Here is a 14,794-nt window from a genome sequence, read left to right as displayed (position 1 = left end):
ATGAGAGTGCAAAAAATGTATCTTTAGTGACATGTTGCAACCAAGGCTTTTGTATGCTTTGAGGAGGTTTTCCACCAACAACCTGTAGTTGTCTGCTTTGTTTCCGAGAAAATTTATTGCCACTAACTGGAAGGCTTCCCATGCCGTCTTTTCCTTGCCATGCAGTGCATGGTCAAATGCATCATCTCGAAGAAGTTCACAATCTGAGGACCAACAAAGACACCTTCCTTTATCTTAGCTTCCCTTAACCTTGGAAATTTTCCATGGAGGTACTTGAAAGCTGCTTGTGTTTTGTCAGTGGCCTTGACAAAGTTCTTCATCAGACCCAGCTTGATGTGTAAGGGTGGTAACAAAATCTTCCTTGATTCAACAAGTGGTGGATGCTGAACACTTTTCCTCCCAGGCTCCAATGACTGTCGGAGTGGCCAATCTTTCTTGATGTAGCGGGAATCTCTTGTACGGCTATCCCATTCGCAGAGAAAACAGCAATACTTTGTGTATCCAGTCTGCAGACCAAGCAAGAGAGCAACAACCTTCAAATCGCCACAAAGCTGCCACTGATGTTGGTCATAGTTTATGCACCTCAAAAGTTGTTTCATGTTGTCATAGGTTTCCTTCATATGGACTGCATGACCAACTGGAATTGATGGCAAAACATTGCCATTATGCAGTAAAACAGCTTTAAGACTAGTCTTCGATGAATCAATGAACAGTCTCCACTCATCTGGATCGTGAACGATGTTGAGGGCTGCCATCACACCATCGATGTTGTTGCAGGCTACAAGATCATCTTCCACGAAGAAGAATGGGACAAGATCCTTTTGACGGTCACGGAACATGGAAACCCTAACATCACCTGCCAGGAGATTCCACTGCTGTAGTCTGGAGCCCAACAGCTCTGCCTTACTCTTGGGTAGTTCCAAATCCCTAACAAGGTCATTCAGTTCACCTTGTGTTATGAGGTGTGGTTCAGAGGAGGAGGATGGGAGAAAATGTGGGTCCTGTGACACTGATGGTTCAGGACCAGAAGTTTCATCCTCTTCCTCTTCCTCGTCTGACTCAAGTGAGAATGATTCTGGTGCATCAGGAACCGGCAGCCCTTCTCTGTGGGGTACTGGGCGTATAGCTGATGGAATGTTTGGATAATGCACAGTCCACTTTTTCTTCTTTTGACACACCTTTCCCAACTGGAGGCACCATGCAGAAGTAACAATTGCTGGTATGATCTTTTGGCTCTCTCCAAATCATTGGCACTGCAGAAGGCATAGATTTCCTTTTCCTGTTCAACCACTGGTGAAGATTTGTTGCACAAGTGTTGCAGCATATGTGTGGGGCCCACCTCTTGTCCTGATCTCCAATTTTGCAGCCAAAATAAAGGTGATAGGCTTTCTTAACCATAGTGGTTATACTGCGCTTTTGTGATGCAAAAGTCACTTCATCACAAACATAGCAGAAGTTATCTGCACTGTTCACACAAGTACGAGGCATCTCTGCTCACTTTGGCTAAACAGAAATGTGTCCCTTTGCAAAATCAAACACTGACAAATAAGAGAGCATGACACTGTATGATTTCTAGAGCTGATATAGGGTAATTTGTTCAGCAGAGTGATGTAAGCTTCGTTATGATTGCATCATCCATGACTTCTAGGAATAACATGATGCAATTCATATCTTGTATGACACAATACCAGTTTCAGATTGCATCATTCACTGTTTTGCCTAAAAAGCAAGTACTGTCCAAACTCAGTCATAGATTTATTCATAGATCCAGTCAAAGATGTATTTTAGTCATTTCTGGTTTAAATTGAGATCCCTTCCCTTTATAACTCACTTATCCTCCGCCATTCCCAAGTCAAGGGTCGTATATACTGACCCAATAGTATATCTTGAAAACTAGAGCCAATCAACAATTTTAAGCATCATTTTTGTTCTCAGTGACCCAGAATTAGTAAAGTTTGACTACATTTATTTCAGAAGCATTTTGGCTGTAGAGCAGTGTTATCTATCTTAATGATTCCCAACATTCTGTTCACTTTTTTGACTGCAGCTGCACATTGAGTGGGTGTTTTCAGAGAACTATCCACAATGATTCCAGGATCTTTCTTGAGGAGTAACAGCTAATTTGGACCCTATCATTTTATATGTATAGTTGGGATTATGTTTTCCAATGTGCATTACTTTGCAGTTATCAACATTGAATTTCATCTGCCATTTTGTTGCCCAGTTTTTACTGATCCTTTTGTAGCTCTTCACAGTCTGCCTGGGATTTAACTACCTTCAGTAGTTTTGTATCATCTGCAAATTTTGCCACCTCATTGTTTACTCCTTCTTCCAGATCATTTATGAATATGTTGAATAAGACTGGGCCATTACAGACCCCTGGGGGACACCACTATTTACCTCTCTCCATTCTCAAAGCTGAGCATTTATTCCTACCCGTTGTTTCCTATCTTTTAACCAGTTACCAATCCATGAGAGGACCTTCCCTCTTATTCCATGACTGCTTACTTCGCTTAATCGCCTTTGGTGAGGGACCATGTCAAAAGCTTTCTGAAAATCTAAGTACGCTATGTGATGTTGCACTCCATATCATAAAATCATAGAATATCAGGGCTGGAAGGGACCTCAGGAGGTCATCTAGTCCAACCCCCTACTCAAAGCAGGACCAATCCCCAACTAAATCATCCCAGCCAGGGCTTGGTCAAGCCTGACCTTAAAAACCTCCAAGGATTCCACCACCTTCCTAGGTAACCCATTCCGATGCTTCACCATATGCTTTATGAAAATATGTTTGAGTATGACACAAGGCCGGCTGCAGGGTTTTTGCCACCCCAAGCAGAAGCAGGGCGGGGAAAAAAAAGCCGCGATCAGCTCTACTACCCCCGCTTCAGTCTTCAGCGGCAATTCGGCGGCTGGTCCTTCGCTCCGAGAGAGAGAGAGAGAGAGAGAGAGAGAAAGGGACTGGTTGCGGAATTGCCGCTGAAGAGCCCGACGTGCCGCCCCTCTCCTTTGGCCGCCCCAAGCACCTGCTTGCTGGGCTGGTGCCTGGAGCTGGCCATAGTATGACATAACTGAAATATGCTTTACGCTAAATACCCCTTGTATGGTATCACTCAGTAGATTACAATCTAATATGTTCATCCTATTTGTTTGCATGTATTATTTCAAGATATAAACTTGTATTACTGATGTAAACATATTAAGTGGAAGCCATTAAGGGTGCTTCAGAATCAATGAACTGTGAACGGGTTTATTTACCTGCAAGTCTTCCTGTGTACGTGTGGGCCAGCCCATGGGTAATGAAGAATGAGGTCTCACAGGGACGTGTGACCATGTCACCTGATGCTGAAATCCATCTTAAATCTGGTACTTTTCTATTTAGAAGGAGGGGTGGGGATCCAGAGCGACAAAAGATTCCCGCCTTGTGCCAAAGCTATAAAAGGGGGTGGAGCATGACAAAGGGAGGTCAGTCATGAAACAACCTCTGCTTACCACCTGAGATGTCTGCTGGAACTAACAAGGCCTGTACCAGGGGAAATGATTGGGCCCAGACGAAGAAGCTTATTGGAACATCTCCGAGGGTGAGAGATTACCTATAATCAGTGTCTTAAAGTATTAGGTTTAGTTTTGCATGTTTTTGCTTTATTTTGCTTGGTGACTTTGTTATTACTTGAAACCACTTAAATCCTACTTTTTATACTGTTGGAGAATAACAGAGTTCTCACTTTTTGTTTGGGTACAGCAAATCAGATACTTTATTTTCTCAAGCAATTGCGTAGAGGGAGAGAGCTAAACAGGTCTCTCAACAGGTAAACAATTACAGCAAGCATTTATACCTTTTGTTACAGACAATAATGAGCAACAGTTGCATTTTGTTTATACATAGGTCATTCTGATATCTTGTTTTCCTCTCTTGTTTAGACTCTAGTCTACATACAATATTATCTACACAAGGTCGCAACAACTTCTCTCTCAGTTCTTTCCCACTCACCTCACACAATCCTCGCTTCTACAAGTCTCGCGTTATTAGGGTTACAGTTAGCCTGACTCTTGCTAACAAACTGTCATGTATTGCAATCCCCTTCCTGTCAGTTCTTTCTCTGCTTCCACAACCCCCCCTTTTGTACTACTAGTACAACAAACATTCTCAAATCTCTATTTGCATTAAGTCTTGGAATTCAGATTCTACTTCAGTTCTTTCAACCTTAGGAGTTTTGATTGGATGTAATGACAATGCATGATGAGCGTGGACATGAAAGGTATTACTATTATTACGTCCTTTACAATAACATAATCCTAAGATAACTAACAGCAACACAAGCAATAACATTCCCATAGGAATAATATGATGGGGTTGTTGTACAATTTTAGTTATAAAGCACAATACATCATACTTAGTACCTAAAGTAGACACTCTATAAGCTGTATGAAAGGCATACTTTTCAACTTGATATATATTTTGAAGCATGTGAATTTGCCCTTGTATTTCAGAGATTCTCTGAACCTCTGGTAACAGTGAAAGCAAATTTTGAAATCGATCAGGCACTAAACTAGTCCAATTAAAGGGTATCTGGAACCTAAGGGCTACTTGCAAAATTCTATTTGCAGGCCAGTAAATAATATGATTGCCTGCAGTGGTAATGAGATTGCAAGACATACATTTTAATGTGGTAGTTTTAATATACACACAGCTATTATTAGCTTGAAAAAGTAAGTGTCCTGTCAGGGTAGTTCCTTGTCCCCTACCCTCCCAGGAAACATAGTCATGAAGAGTAACAACTTCTCCTGGCTTCAGTTTATGGATACACTGAAACTGTGGGGGTTCTGACGGCCAAAATGTCCATTGACTCCCTAACCCCATCCAAATGTCAGATGTAATCCCAGGAGCACTGACTAAAAATTGATTGGGATACCAGGTAGTCTAATTTCCCAGATGTCTCGGTGAATTACCCAATCCCGCATGCATCCTCCCCATGGACCCGGCAGGATTCGGTATGTGGGATCCCACATCCCCCCAACCGGTCCATATGCTTGGAAGGAACATTGAGAACGTCCGCACTTCCACCTAGAAAGTCTCCAAGTATGTCTCCATGGCCACAGATCAGATGGTACTCCTGATGTGTCTGTAAGGGCAGTGGGCCAAGTCTGATGCTCAAGATCATTCCGAATGGCCATTAGCTGGTCATTCAGGAAATCCTGAATTTCTGAACATGCTAGATCCCACTGCAATGCCTTCCCAGCCCTTCTCTGTCAGCAACTTCTGGGTCATAGAACTAAGGGCGGAAATAACATGTAACTCACCAACTCCAGCCTGTACCTGGGTTAGTTGTGCCCCAGAAACAAGGCCAATGGCCTTCTCTAGTTGCCCCAATTTCTCATCATGTTCTTGGTTCTTAAAAATATTCCAGACTGCTGCTGCACTATTGGCCCCATCACATAGAGATCCAGTCAAGTCTCTCTTCTTTCTAGAGGAAATAACCCAAGCCCTCTTGTGTTAATCTAATGGTAGTCCCCTTTGAACAATTTGGGTATATAGAGGTGATCTGGAAACTGGATAAGGGTAATGAAAATTTAACAGTCCCTAGTGTAGTGTTAATCAGTCTATAGATATCCTAATACATCTCTCTTTGGTGTAGTACTATACCACATCTGTTGGTTGAACACCTTTATGTATTTCCGTGAGGCATGATATTAATGGCATAAGAGGGGGTGTATTGCAATAAGGTACAGTTAACATTATTAGTCACTGGAATAATTTCTATGCAGGTAAAATTTCCATTGGCAAAACAAACTCTTTGGGTATTTGTTTAATTGTTCACTAATTGGGTGACCAAATAACAATAAGGGCCTCTCTCATTTAACACAGTGCAAATTCCAGGAACAGCCATCATATCTACTTCACTATAGAACCCATCAATTGCAATTACAGATTCTTGGGTTTCACTTGTAGTGATATCCTATACTTTTATCTCCACTGATCCATTCTTTTCCATTCAATTGTTTGCTTATATGGGATATCCTGAACCTTAAAAATATTTTTTTTCAAACAATATTTAAATAAATCACTAAAGTGTGAAGGCCTTGGCCATTGGTTTTATCAAATATATGGCATTGTCTGTATTTGGATGTGTTACAGGGGTAATAGTGTAATGGAGGAGGTGGCAGGGGCAATGGCAACAAGGTGCCTTTGGTACTTATAATTTAAAATCCAATTAGGGAGGGCAATACATGCTGAAGGACTTATCCAAAACACAGGGCGCAGCCTGTAGAATAAACCTCAAAATCCAATCAATACCACGTTCCCAAGCATGGGTCCCACAAGTTTCTTCCTGCCAGTCTATAATTCTTTGTTTCTTCACCAGGGTCAGTTCTTAATGTCTGTTGTAGTCAGGAATCCCTGGACTTTGTGGTTTCAATGAAGCAAGTGTTCCTTCTTCTCTTTTCCTGAAACAGTGTGGTTCAGCATCATACAGGGGAGAGGTTACTAGCACATCACCCTGTAATGGTTTTGCTTCTTCTAGAAAAATCCAGAGGCACAATAGGTCTGTCAGTGGACAATGGAGAGGTTACTAGCACTTCACCTTGTCCTTTCCCCCCCCCCCCTTTTTCCTGCTGTCCAGAAGGCACAGCAGAGCTAGAAGGAGAAATAGGCTTATCAGTCGGAGAGTCCTCCCGAGGTGGAGGGGTCTTTTTACAGTGAGAAGCATGGGTCCAGGTAGGCAGTCCTTGGCCTTCACAGCAGTGTTGGTGGTTAACAGGACTTGGAAAGGGCCTTTCCAGTGTGGAGCCAAAGCAGTCTTTCGTTGATGGACTTTACGTAGACTCAGTCTCCTTGTTTCAATGAATGGCTAGGGCTGCTAGGGTGTTTCGTTAGCACTTCTTTTATCTGTGAGAAAAGAAACCTAACACATTTCATTAATGCCTGGCAGTGTTTTGCAGATCTCATAGTTGCTTGGGCACATTCAGGCCCCCCCTTTCTTGGTTGTCAGTCAAGTCTTAGCAGTGAAGAATGTCCTTGGATGGGGCCAGCATCTTATCTTTGGACTGAGCTTGCTAGCTATATATTTTTTCTCAGTTAACTCGTTCTGTTCTTTTTCCTTCTCCCCTTCTTGGCTTCTTTTAACCTACAAAGGAAACTTCCACTCTTCACTCATACACCTTTTCCCAACAATGAACACATACACATTGCCATTATACAGTACATTAGTCTTATTATTCAATGTATGCCACATACACCCTTCCAGTAAAATAACTTTATTACAGAGCTATGGAGCAACAAGCCAGGACGAGCACACCCACTTTTGAGAAGTCCAGTCGGTACAACCTCTGGTGTCCAATAGCTTTCCTTCCTCCCCAGCCCTCTGGCTAGAAATCTGAGGTATGTAAACGGCTTGATGTAAAGGTTGATTCTTGACCTTGAACGCAGATCAACTTTCTCTTTATCTCTGGACTAAGCTGAATTTCAAATTAACCCGTTCCTTTCCTCAATAGACAAATTGCTCCCATTGTGTGTCACAGTGTGTTTTTGGTGATTAAAAGCTCCTCTGAGATGTATGATCTTATCTAGATTGAAGGTACCTTCTAGTGGGCATTGTTTAGATGGATTTGCATGCGTGTATGATTCCAATTCTCTAAATACCTACAGGTTTTAGGACCATAATGTATGTACATGAAATAAGATGGGGTACCCTTAGGGGGTGAGAGGGAATGTTTAGACTGTCCCCTAATATAAATTGTTATGCTTATTCTTGAAAGCAGCTCGAAGGAGACCTTTCTGAAGTCTTAACATGACTAACAGACCAAGAAGGGAGGGGAAAGTGCAAGATCTCAAGGGGGAGGGATAGCTCAGTGGTTTGAGCATTGGCCTGCTAAACCCAGGGTTGTGAGTTCAATCCTTGAGGGGGCCACTTAGGGATCTGGGGCAAAATCAGTACGTGGTCCTGCTAGTGAAGGCAGGGGGCTGGACTCAATGACCTTTCAGGGTCCCTTCCAGCTCTATGAGATAGGTATATCTCCATATATTATTATTAGTAGTAAACAGGACACTCTACCCTCCTGACTTGAGTTGTTTGTCTGAAGCATGTGATTTTTCAAGATGGAAATTCTGGCAATAGTTAACTATTTCTATGTGAAATACAGTTGGTTAACTGATGGAAAACTACAGGCTGGAAGTCTCCAGATTTGACTTAGCTTCTGCTCAGCAGTTTTTTTGATAAACAAGCTATGTAATACTAACAGATTTGGCATAAAAAGCCGAAGAAATCTGAGCTCAATGGACACCTCTCAAGTTCCCCTGCACACAGAAGGCTGGCCACTGGATGCCTGCAGTTATCCAAGAGAGACCTTGTCAAGACCCTGGGTAAATATGAATCTGGGATTTTTTGGGGTGTTTTACTAACCTGTTGCGGATGTGTGTAAGTGCCGGAGACTAAATAAAGTAAAGCTTTAAGTGAAAGCACTCTTGTATAGTGCTGTTTGTGCCAGCTATCTGTTGGTCAGACAGCTGTGACTCCACTGATTTACTTTCTGCCACTGCCTTGCCAAGAGTAAAAGTTACCAGGATCTTTGGGTTCAGACACCTGGGGTAACAGGGAAAACCAAATAGAAATAAATAACATGCAATATCCTTTGTGAAACTGGCCATTAGGGAACCCAATGAGAGAGCTGAGAAATCAGCCTGCAGTTTCTGTACCACTGGTTTAATAATCAAACATTTTAATATATAAGATTTACCCAAAAGGGTTACTATTCACATGGTTAGTGCAGGTAAATACCAGCTGTGCCCATATGAGGAAAAAGATGGACTGTGAATTATTTCCTATACGGATCTCCCATTCCGTACTGCCAGGGTCACAAGTGAGGCCGTTTAAACTGTATTCATAGTCATATATTATGACTATAGTTTTAAAATAGCCTAATTTGTGACTCTCACAGTGCAGAATGGGACATCTGTGGAGGAAATATTAAGATGGCAGTCTTATCTGTGAGTCATGGAGATTTCATTCTCTTCTCAGCCCTGGAGCTGGGACCTGTAGATCTGGACTGAAGCCACTGGTGAGGCAGAGTGGGGGAATCATACTGCCACTATCTTGCCATATCTGTTCTGTGGTTTCCAGGGCTGCCAATCTTACGCCTTCCAGAAGCATTAAATGTATTAATGTTTTGTAAAGATTATACAAAAAACATGGCCATTCCCAACAATAGCTAAAAGAATGTGGGGAAAATTCTGTAGCCAAAGCAAACTTGGTCTCAGGAATGTTCTTCATTAACACCCTTTGATTAGGTTATCTTCACAGAACTGGAAGTAGTGCCAGAGTCCCTGACACGATCCCCTCAGGCAATAACATTACTAAAACTAATGATAAATTAGTATTCCGAACAAAACCTGTGTACTTACAAAATGAGTCATCCTCCCACACCGAATTTCTGAACATTTACAGCACGTACACCAACAAATAGCTAAAAAAGGCCCATGATTGGTTATGATAGTGTTCAGAAGTTGGAGCGGTGAGTCATATTTATCTCTGCCATTTAATGAAACATCTTTATCCTGAAGACACTGTGTGAGCCAAGGGTCTGAAATGCAAATAAGTCTTAATTTTGACAGCCTAGAGGCAAAGCAACAAGCTAAGCATATGGAAAGCTGCCCAATCAGCTGTGAAAAGGAATAGGAAGAGTGTCTAAGGCAGGGGTCTCAAACACGCGGCCCGCGGGGTGATTTTCTGCTGCCCGCGAGCCCCTTGCAGCCCCCCCGCCCTTCCCCAGTGTTTACCAGAGCGGCCGGACGAGCACCGCAGGGCAGGCTCCCTGCCTGCCCTGCGCAGATCCGGGAAGAGGCTGGAACGTGGGGAAGGGGGGACGGAGAGGCTGTGTGTTTCTGTTGCTTTAGGCAGCATCCCCAGCAGCTCCCATTGTCCAGGAACAGGGAACCGCAGCCAATGGGAGCTGCTGGAGGCGGTGCCTCAAGCAACAGAAATGCACAGCCCCTCCGCTCCCCCTTCCCCATGTTCCAGCCTCTTGCGGGGGCAGGGCAGGCAGGGAGCCTGTCCTGCCCCCCAAACCCGTCCTGCAGCTGAACACCCTGCCCTGAGCCCCCGCTACACCCTGCACCCCGACCCCCTGCCTCACCCTGCACCCCTCCTGCATCCCAACCCCCTGCCCTGAGCCCCATGCTGCATCCCTCCTGTACCCTGACCCCCTGCCATACCCTGCACCCTGCCCCACCCTGAACCCCCTGCCGCACTCCACACTCCTCTTGCACCCCAACCCCCTGTCCTGAGCCCCCTGCTGCACCCTGACCCCTTGCTGTACCCCTCACCCTTCCTGCACCCCACACCCCAACTCCCTGCCCTGAGCCCCCACCACACCCCTCCTGCACCCCCTGGGGTGGGAAGGGTTTGGAATGGGGGCATGGAAGGGGTGGGAAGAGGCGGGGCAGGGGCAGGGCCTCATGGAAGGGGTGGAGTGGGGGCGGGGCTGAGAGCAGCGGGGGGGGGAGGTATCAGTAATGCAGCCCTCGGGCCAATGTACTAGTCCTCATGTGGCCCTCATGGTCATTTGAGTTTGAGACCCCTGGTCTAAGGGCCTAGTTCTGTATTGCTTGCATGCCCACCACTCACACTGAGGTCATTGGGAAGGTCGAGCATGCAAGGAATGTAGGATTGAGTTCCGATTTTCTCTACTTCAAACAAATATGTTCATGTTACACAAGATGGCTGCAGTGACAAGTCCACAGTGCAGTTATGCAGGTGGAACCATTTCAGGTATTCAGTAATCACATGTACCTTCATAAGGGAATTAATTATTGTTGGGTGAAGATGTCTCTTCTCTGTCGTATGTATGGATATGTCCACCCATGTTCCACCTCCCACTCCAATTATTTCACTTCTCATTTGTTCTTGGGGCAAAACAACAGTTTGTAATGAACCATGTTCATTCTCTTTACCAAAACTCCCAAGAGCTGAGGCTCACTGGAAACAAGACCCTCCTTTTAGGGAAAAAGTGCCCAGATGCTAAAAGCTACAGCAGGTGATTTTATCCTTTAACGTCTAGGCATTTACCACGCCATAGATTTACCCTACTGCAGTACTCGCTATATGCAGAATGGGAATTCTGAATACACTCTAGTAATCACTATCTATGCAAGTATCAGAGGGGTAGCTGTGTTAGTCTGAATCTGTAAAAAGCAACAGAGGGTCCTGTGGCACCTTTAAGACTAACAGAAGTATTGGGAGCATAAGCTTTCCTGGGTAAGAACCTCACTTCTTCAGATGCAAGCCGCCTTCTTGCATCTGAAGAAGTGAGGTTCTTACCCAGGAAAGCTTATGCTCCCAATACTTCTGTTAGTCTTAAAGGTGCCACAGGACCCTTTGTTGCTATCTATGCAAGGTTAATAATGAATGCCAGCTTACATTAAACCTGGGATTTAACGAGCATTTCTCTCCATGCACCCTCATTGGTCTATTATTGCACAACTTTAAAAACAAGCTCTCCTACCTGCTTTCTGTGGCCCTGGCAAGTCCCGAGATATCTGACTATCACACCACGTTGAAGTTACTTTATAAACCGATAGACTGTGCCAGGTAATTAATAGCACCTGCTAATATTTGTTAGTTACATTAGGGCTCTTCTGCAGCCTCGTAGTTGCTGCTGCTGCTGCTGCTGCTAGGAAAATCCCTCTCTCATAGACTCATGGACATTAAGCTCAGAAGGGACCATCATGATCATCTAGTCTGACCTCCTGCACATTGCAAGCCATAGAACCTGCCCCCCACCCCACTCCTGTAACAGAACCCTAACCTCTGGCTGAGTTACTGAAATCCTCAAATCATGGTTTAAAGACTTCAAGTAACAAAGAAGCCACCATTTACACTAGTTTAAACCTGCAAGTGACCCATGTCTCATGCTGCAGAGGAAGGTGAAACCCCCCTGGTTGCTGCCAAACTGACTTGGGGAAAAATTGCTCCCGAGACCCAAATATGGTGCTCAGTTAGACCCTGAGCATGTGGGCAAGACCCACCAGCCAGACATCTGGGAAAGAATTCTCTGTAGTAACTCAGAACCCTCCCCATCTAGTGTCCTGTCTCCAGCCATTGGTTAGATATTTGCTGCTAGCAGTCACAGATCCTCCTGTTTGCCCACATAGTGCTCCCAGGTAGGATTCTGCCACTTGGTTCTGGGGTTTTTCCACAGATTTTTTTAGGCCAGAAGGAACCATTGTGATTATCTAGTCTGACATATTTCATAACACAGGCCATAGGACTTCCTTGAATTAATTCCTGCTTCACATCCAATAGTGATATTTAATTAGGTCACATCTTGTAGAAAAATATCCAATCTCGATTTTAAAATTTCCAGTGATGGAGACTCCACCACAGCCCCTCAATGACAAAATTTACAGCTTAGTTCTAGTCAGAATTTGTCTAGCTTCAACTTCCAACCAGTGGATCATGTTATACCTTTTGGCTGCCAGATTGAGGGGCTCTCTATTGTCAAATTTCTGTTCCCTATGTAGGTGTTTACAGACTAAGATTAAATCCCTGTGTCATGTTCTGCAATGCACTCCCAACCGTGAGGGGCTGTGTCATCACCTCCCTCTAATTCACGGCTTGGCTGCTTCTAGCTAGCAGACAAGCAGACTGCTTGTTACACTCCAGCCACAGTACACCAGTTCTGGTTACACCTAGCAAAATGACCTCAACGTCCCCCCAGTCTCCAATGTCCAGCCCTTTCCTGGACTATGCAGAGGAATAATAAGGTTCATTGTCATCTCTAAAGAGACAAAATACACAGCTTATCACTTAAACCAAAGTTATTAATTATTCAGTTCCAATGCAGCACTGGGTTAAGTTTAAAAGTAAAACAAGTTTATTAACAAAAGGAGAGCTGATTTTAAGTGAGTTCAAGAACAAAGGGTTAGAGTTAGAAATGGTTACAAGCAAATAAAAATGAAAAACCCTTGCTAGAGGCTAAGACAACAAAACAAGCTATGGCCTTTGTTCAAGGTAGTTTCCTTACCAGTCTACCTTCCAGCAAGATGGCTGGTCTTCTCTGGTCAGGATCTCCCACAAAGTCACAGTTCCTTTGTCCACTTAGGTGAAAGATAACTTGGGGTTCTTTGCCTCCCCTCTTTTATAGTCCAGTGAACCACTGAAATGGATTATTCTGAAGGTTACTCCACAAATAAAGTTCATTCAAGCTGTGAGGAAGGTGACATGGGGTCTCCTAGTGAAGGAAGTTCCATGCTGGCGGCTTCTCCCACTGGTGTTTGCAGTCTTCTCCCCCAGCTATGATGCTGAGTGATAATCTCCAATTCCTCCCCTTATTGGCTTGATGGTCCCGTTTACTTTTTATGTAAGTTGCATTCCCATTGTCTCTTAATATACCTTGGAAATATCTTCAAGGTGGCAGAACTACATTCCTTTGTCTAGGAGGGGGTGATTTCAGCCCTGCCTGGCAGACACTCTATAAGAACATATTCTCAGTATGTTTTAATGTTTTAATTTTGAAGATGTTCTCTGTACATAACACAACAAAGTCATATTAATGACCAGTATGTTGTTAGCTTTCTATCGCTATTGTACATAACACCTTTTATATACCAGTTATGAAATTAGTGAATGGGGGTATACTCAACTGCTCAGGCGAGCTGAAACTCACTACCAGATACCAGTGAGCTCCTGGCCTCTTGCATTGGGATGCTGTCACAGACAGGGCCGGTGCAAGGAAGTTTCGTGCCCTAGGCGAAACTTCCACCATGTGCCACCCCCCTCCCAGCTAACCCCACCCCTCCGTGGCAGCTAACCACGCCCCCCCGCTAACCCAGCCCGCCACCTGGGGAGCCCGCTGCCCCCCCCGCAGCAGCTACCCCCCCCCTCTGCAGCTAACCCCACCCACCCAGGGAGTCCCCCCCGCAGAAGCTAACTCCGGCCAGGGAGCCCGCCCCAGCTCACCTCCGCTCCACCTCCTCTGCTGAGCACGCCGGCGCCGCTCTAATTCTTTAATTCTCCTCCGCGCCCAGGCTTGCGGAGCCAATTGGAGGAGAATTAGAGCGGGGGCTGTGTGCTCAGTGGAGAAGGCAGAGTGGAGGTGATCTGGGGCGGGGAACGGTTCCCCTGTGCCCCCCGCCCCCTTACTGCGGGTGGCCCTCCCCGCACACCCCCACCCCAGATCACCGCCACGCCACTTCCTCGCCTGAGCGGGCTTTTAGGTGCCCTCAACCACTAGGCGCCCTAGGCGGCCACCTAGTTCGCCTAGTGGTTGCACCGGCCGTGGTCACACACACTGCAACCTTGCAGAGGGTGGGTGAAGTGTCAGTGAAGTGGGTTGGTGTGACCTCTGCCCATCATTTAATGTAACTGTAAGAAACAGTTAAACTCCTTTATAGCAGCCCTTACCTAAAACAAAGGCATATGTAAGTCTGCCCAGGAATTAGAACTATGTGAGCAGAAAGCTTCACTGGGTATTGTTTTGGGTAAAGGGTATGTGTGTGTAAGAGAGAGAGAAGCACACAGAAACAGACCGATGCAGAAGTTACACACACAGCCTGGACAAGCACAGTGTGGTGCTGGCTAAAAGAGGCTTAAATCAAGAGAATATCTCCTGTTGTTTAGTTCCTCCCGTATTCAAGGAAACAAGTGTTTGTAAATTCTTTGTAATTCAACAAGATTGCATCAAAGGCACTAGACTCCTCAATTTCTCCTAACTGGAACAACCTACAGCCCCCCAAATTTTGGCTAGCTGTTCAGGCCAGAAGAGGTAATATTAAGATAAATAGATTGGGCTCCTTGAATCT

At 44.8% G+C, this 14,794-nt stretch overlaps 2 long non-coding RNA genes across 3 annotated transcripts in view; one reads left to right on the top strand and one right to left on the bottom strand.

Annotated features, from left to right (window-relative positions):
• The window catches only part of LOC122174473 (uncharacterized), a 234,530-nt gene that overhangs the window by 93,802 nt on the left and 125,934 nt on the right, over positions 1-14,794 (top strand). For both annotated transcript variants that reach the window (XR_010600850.1, XR_010600849.1), the window contains 2 exons: positions 7,264-7,378; positions 8,239-8,359. This is a non-coding gene — a long non-coding RNA (uncharacterized LOC122174473). The remainder of the gene's footprint in view (positions 1-7,263; positions 7,379-8,238; positions 8,360-14,794) is intronic.
• LOC135983247 (uncharacterized) lies at positions 6,602-9,860 on the bottom strand. Its single transcript, XR_010600851.1, has 2 exons — positions 9,773-9,860; positions 6,602-6,886 (listed from the first exon to the last, which is right to left on the bottom strand). It is a non-coding gene; the product is annotated as an uncharacterized LOC135983247 (long non-coding RNA).

Source organism: Chrysemys picta, chromosome 4, assembly GCF_011386835.1.
Source record: "Chrysemys picta bellii isolate R12L10 chromosome 4, ASM1138683v2, whole genome shotgun sequence".
NCBI lineage: Eukaryota > Metazoa > Chordata > Testudines > Emydidae > Chrysemys > Chrysemys picta.
This window is presented reverse-complemented; position numbering and strand designations above follow the sequence as displayed.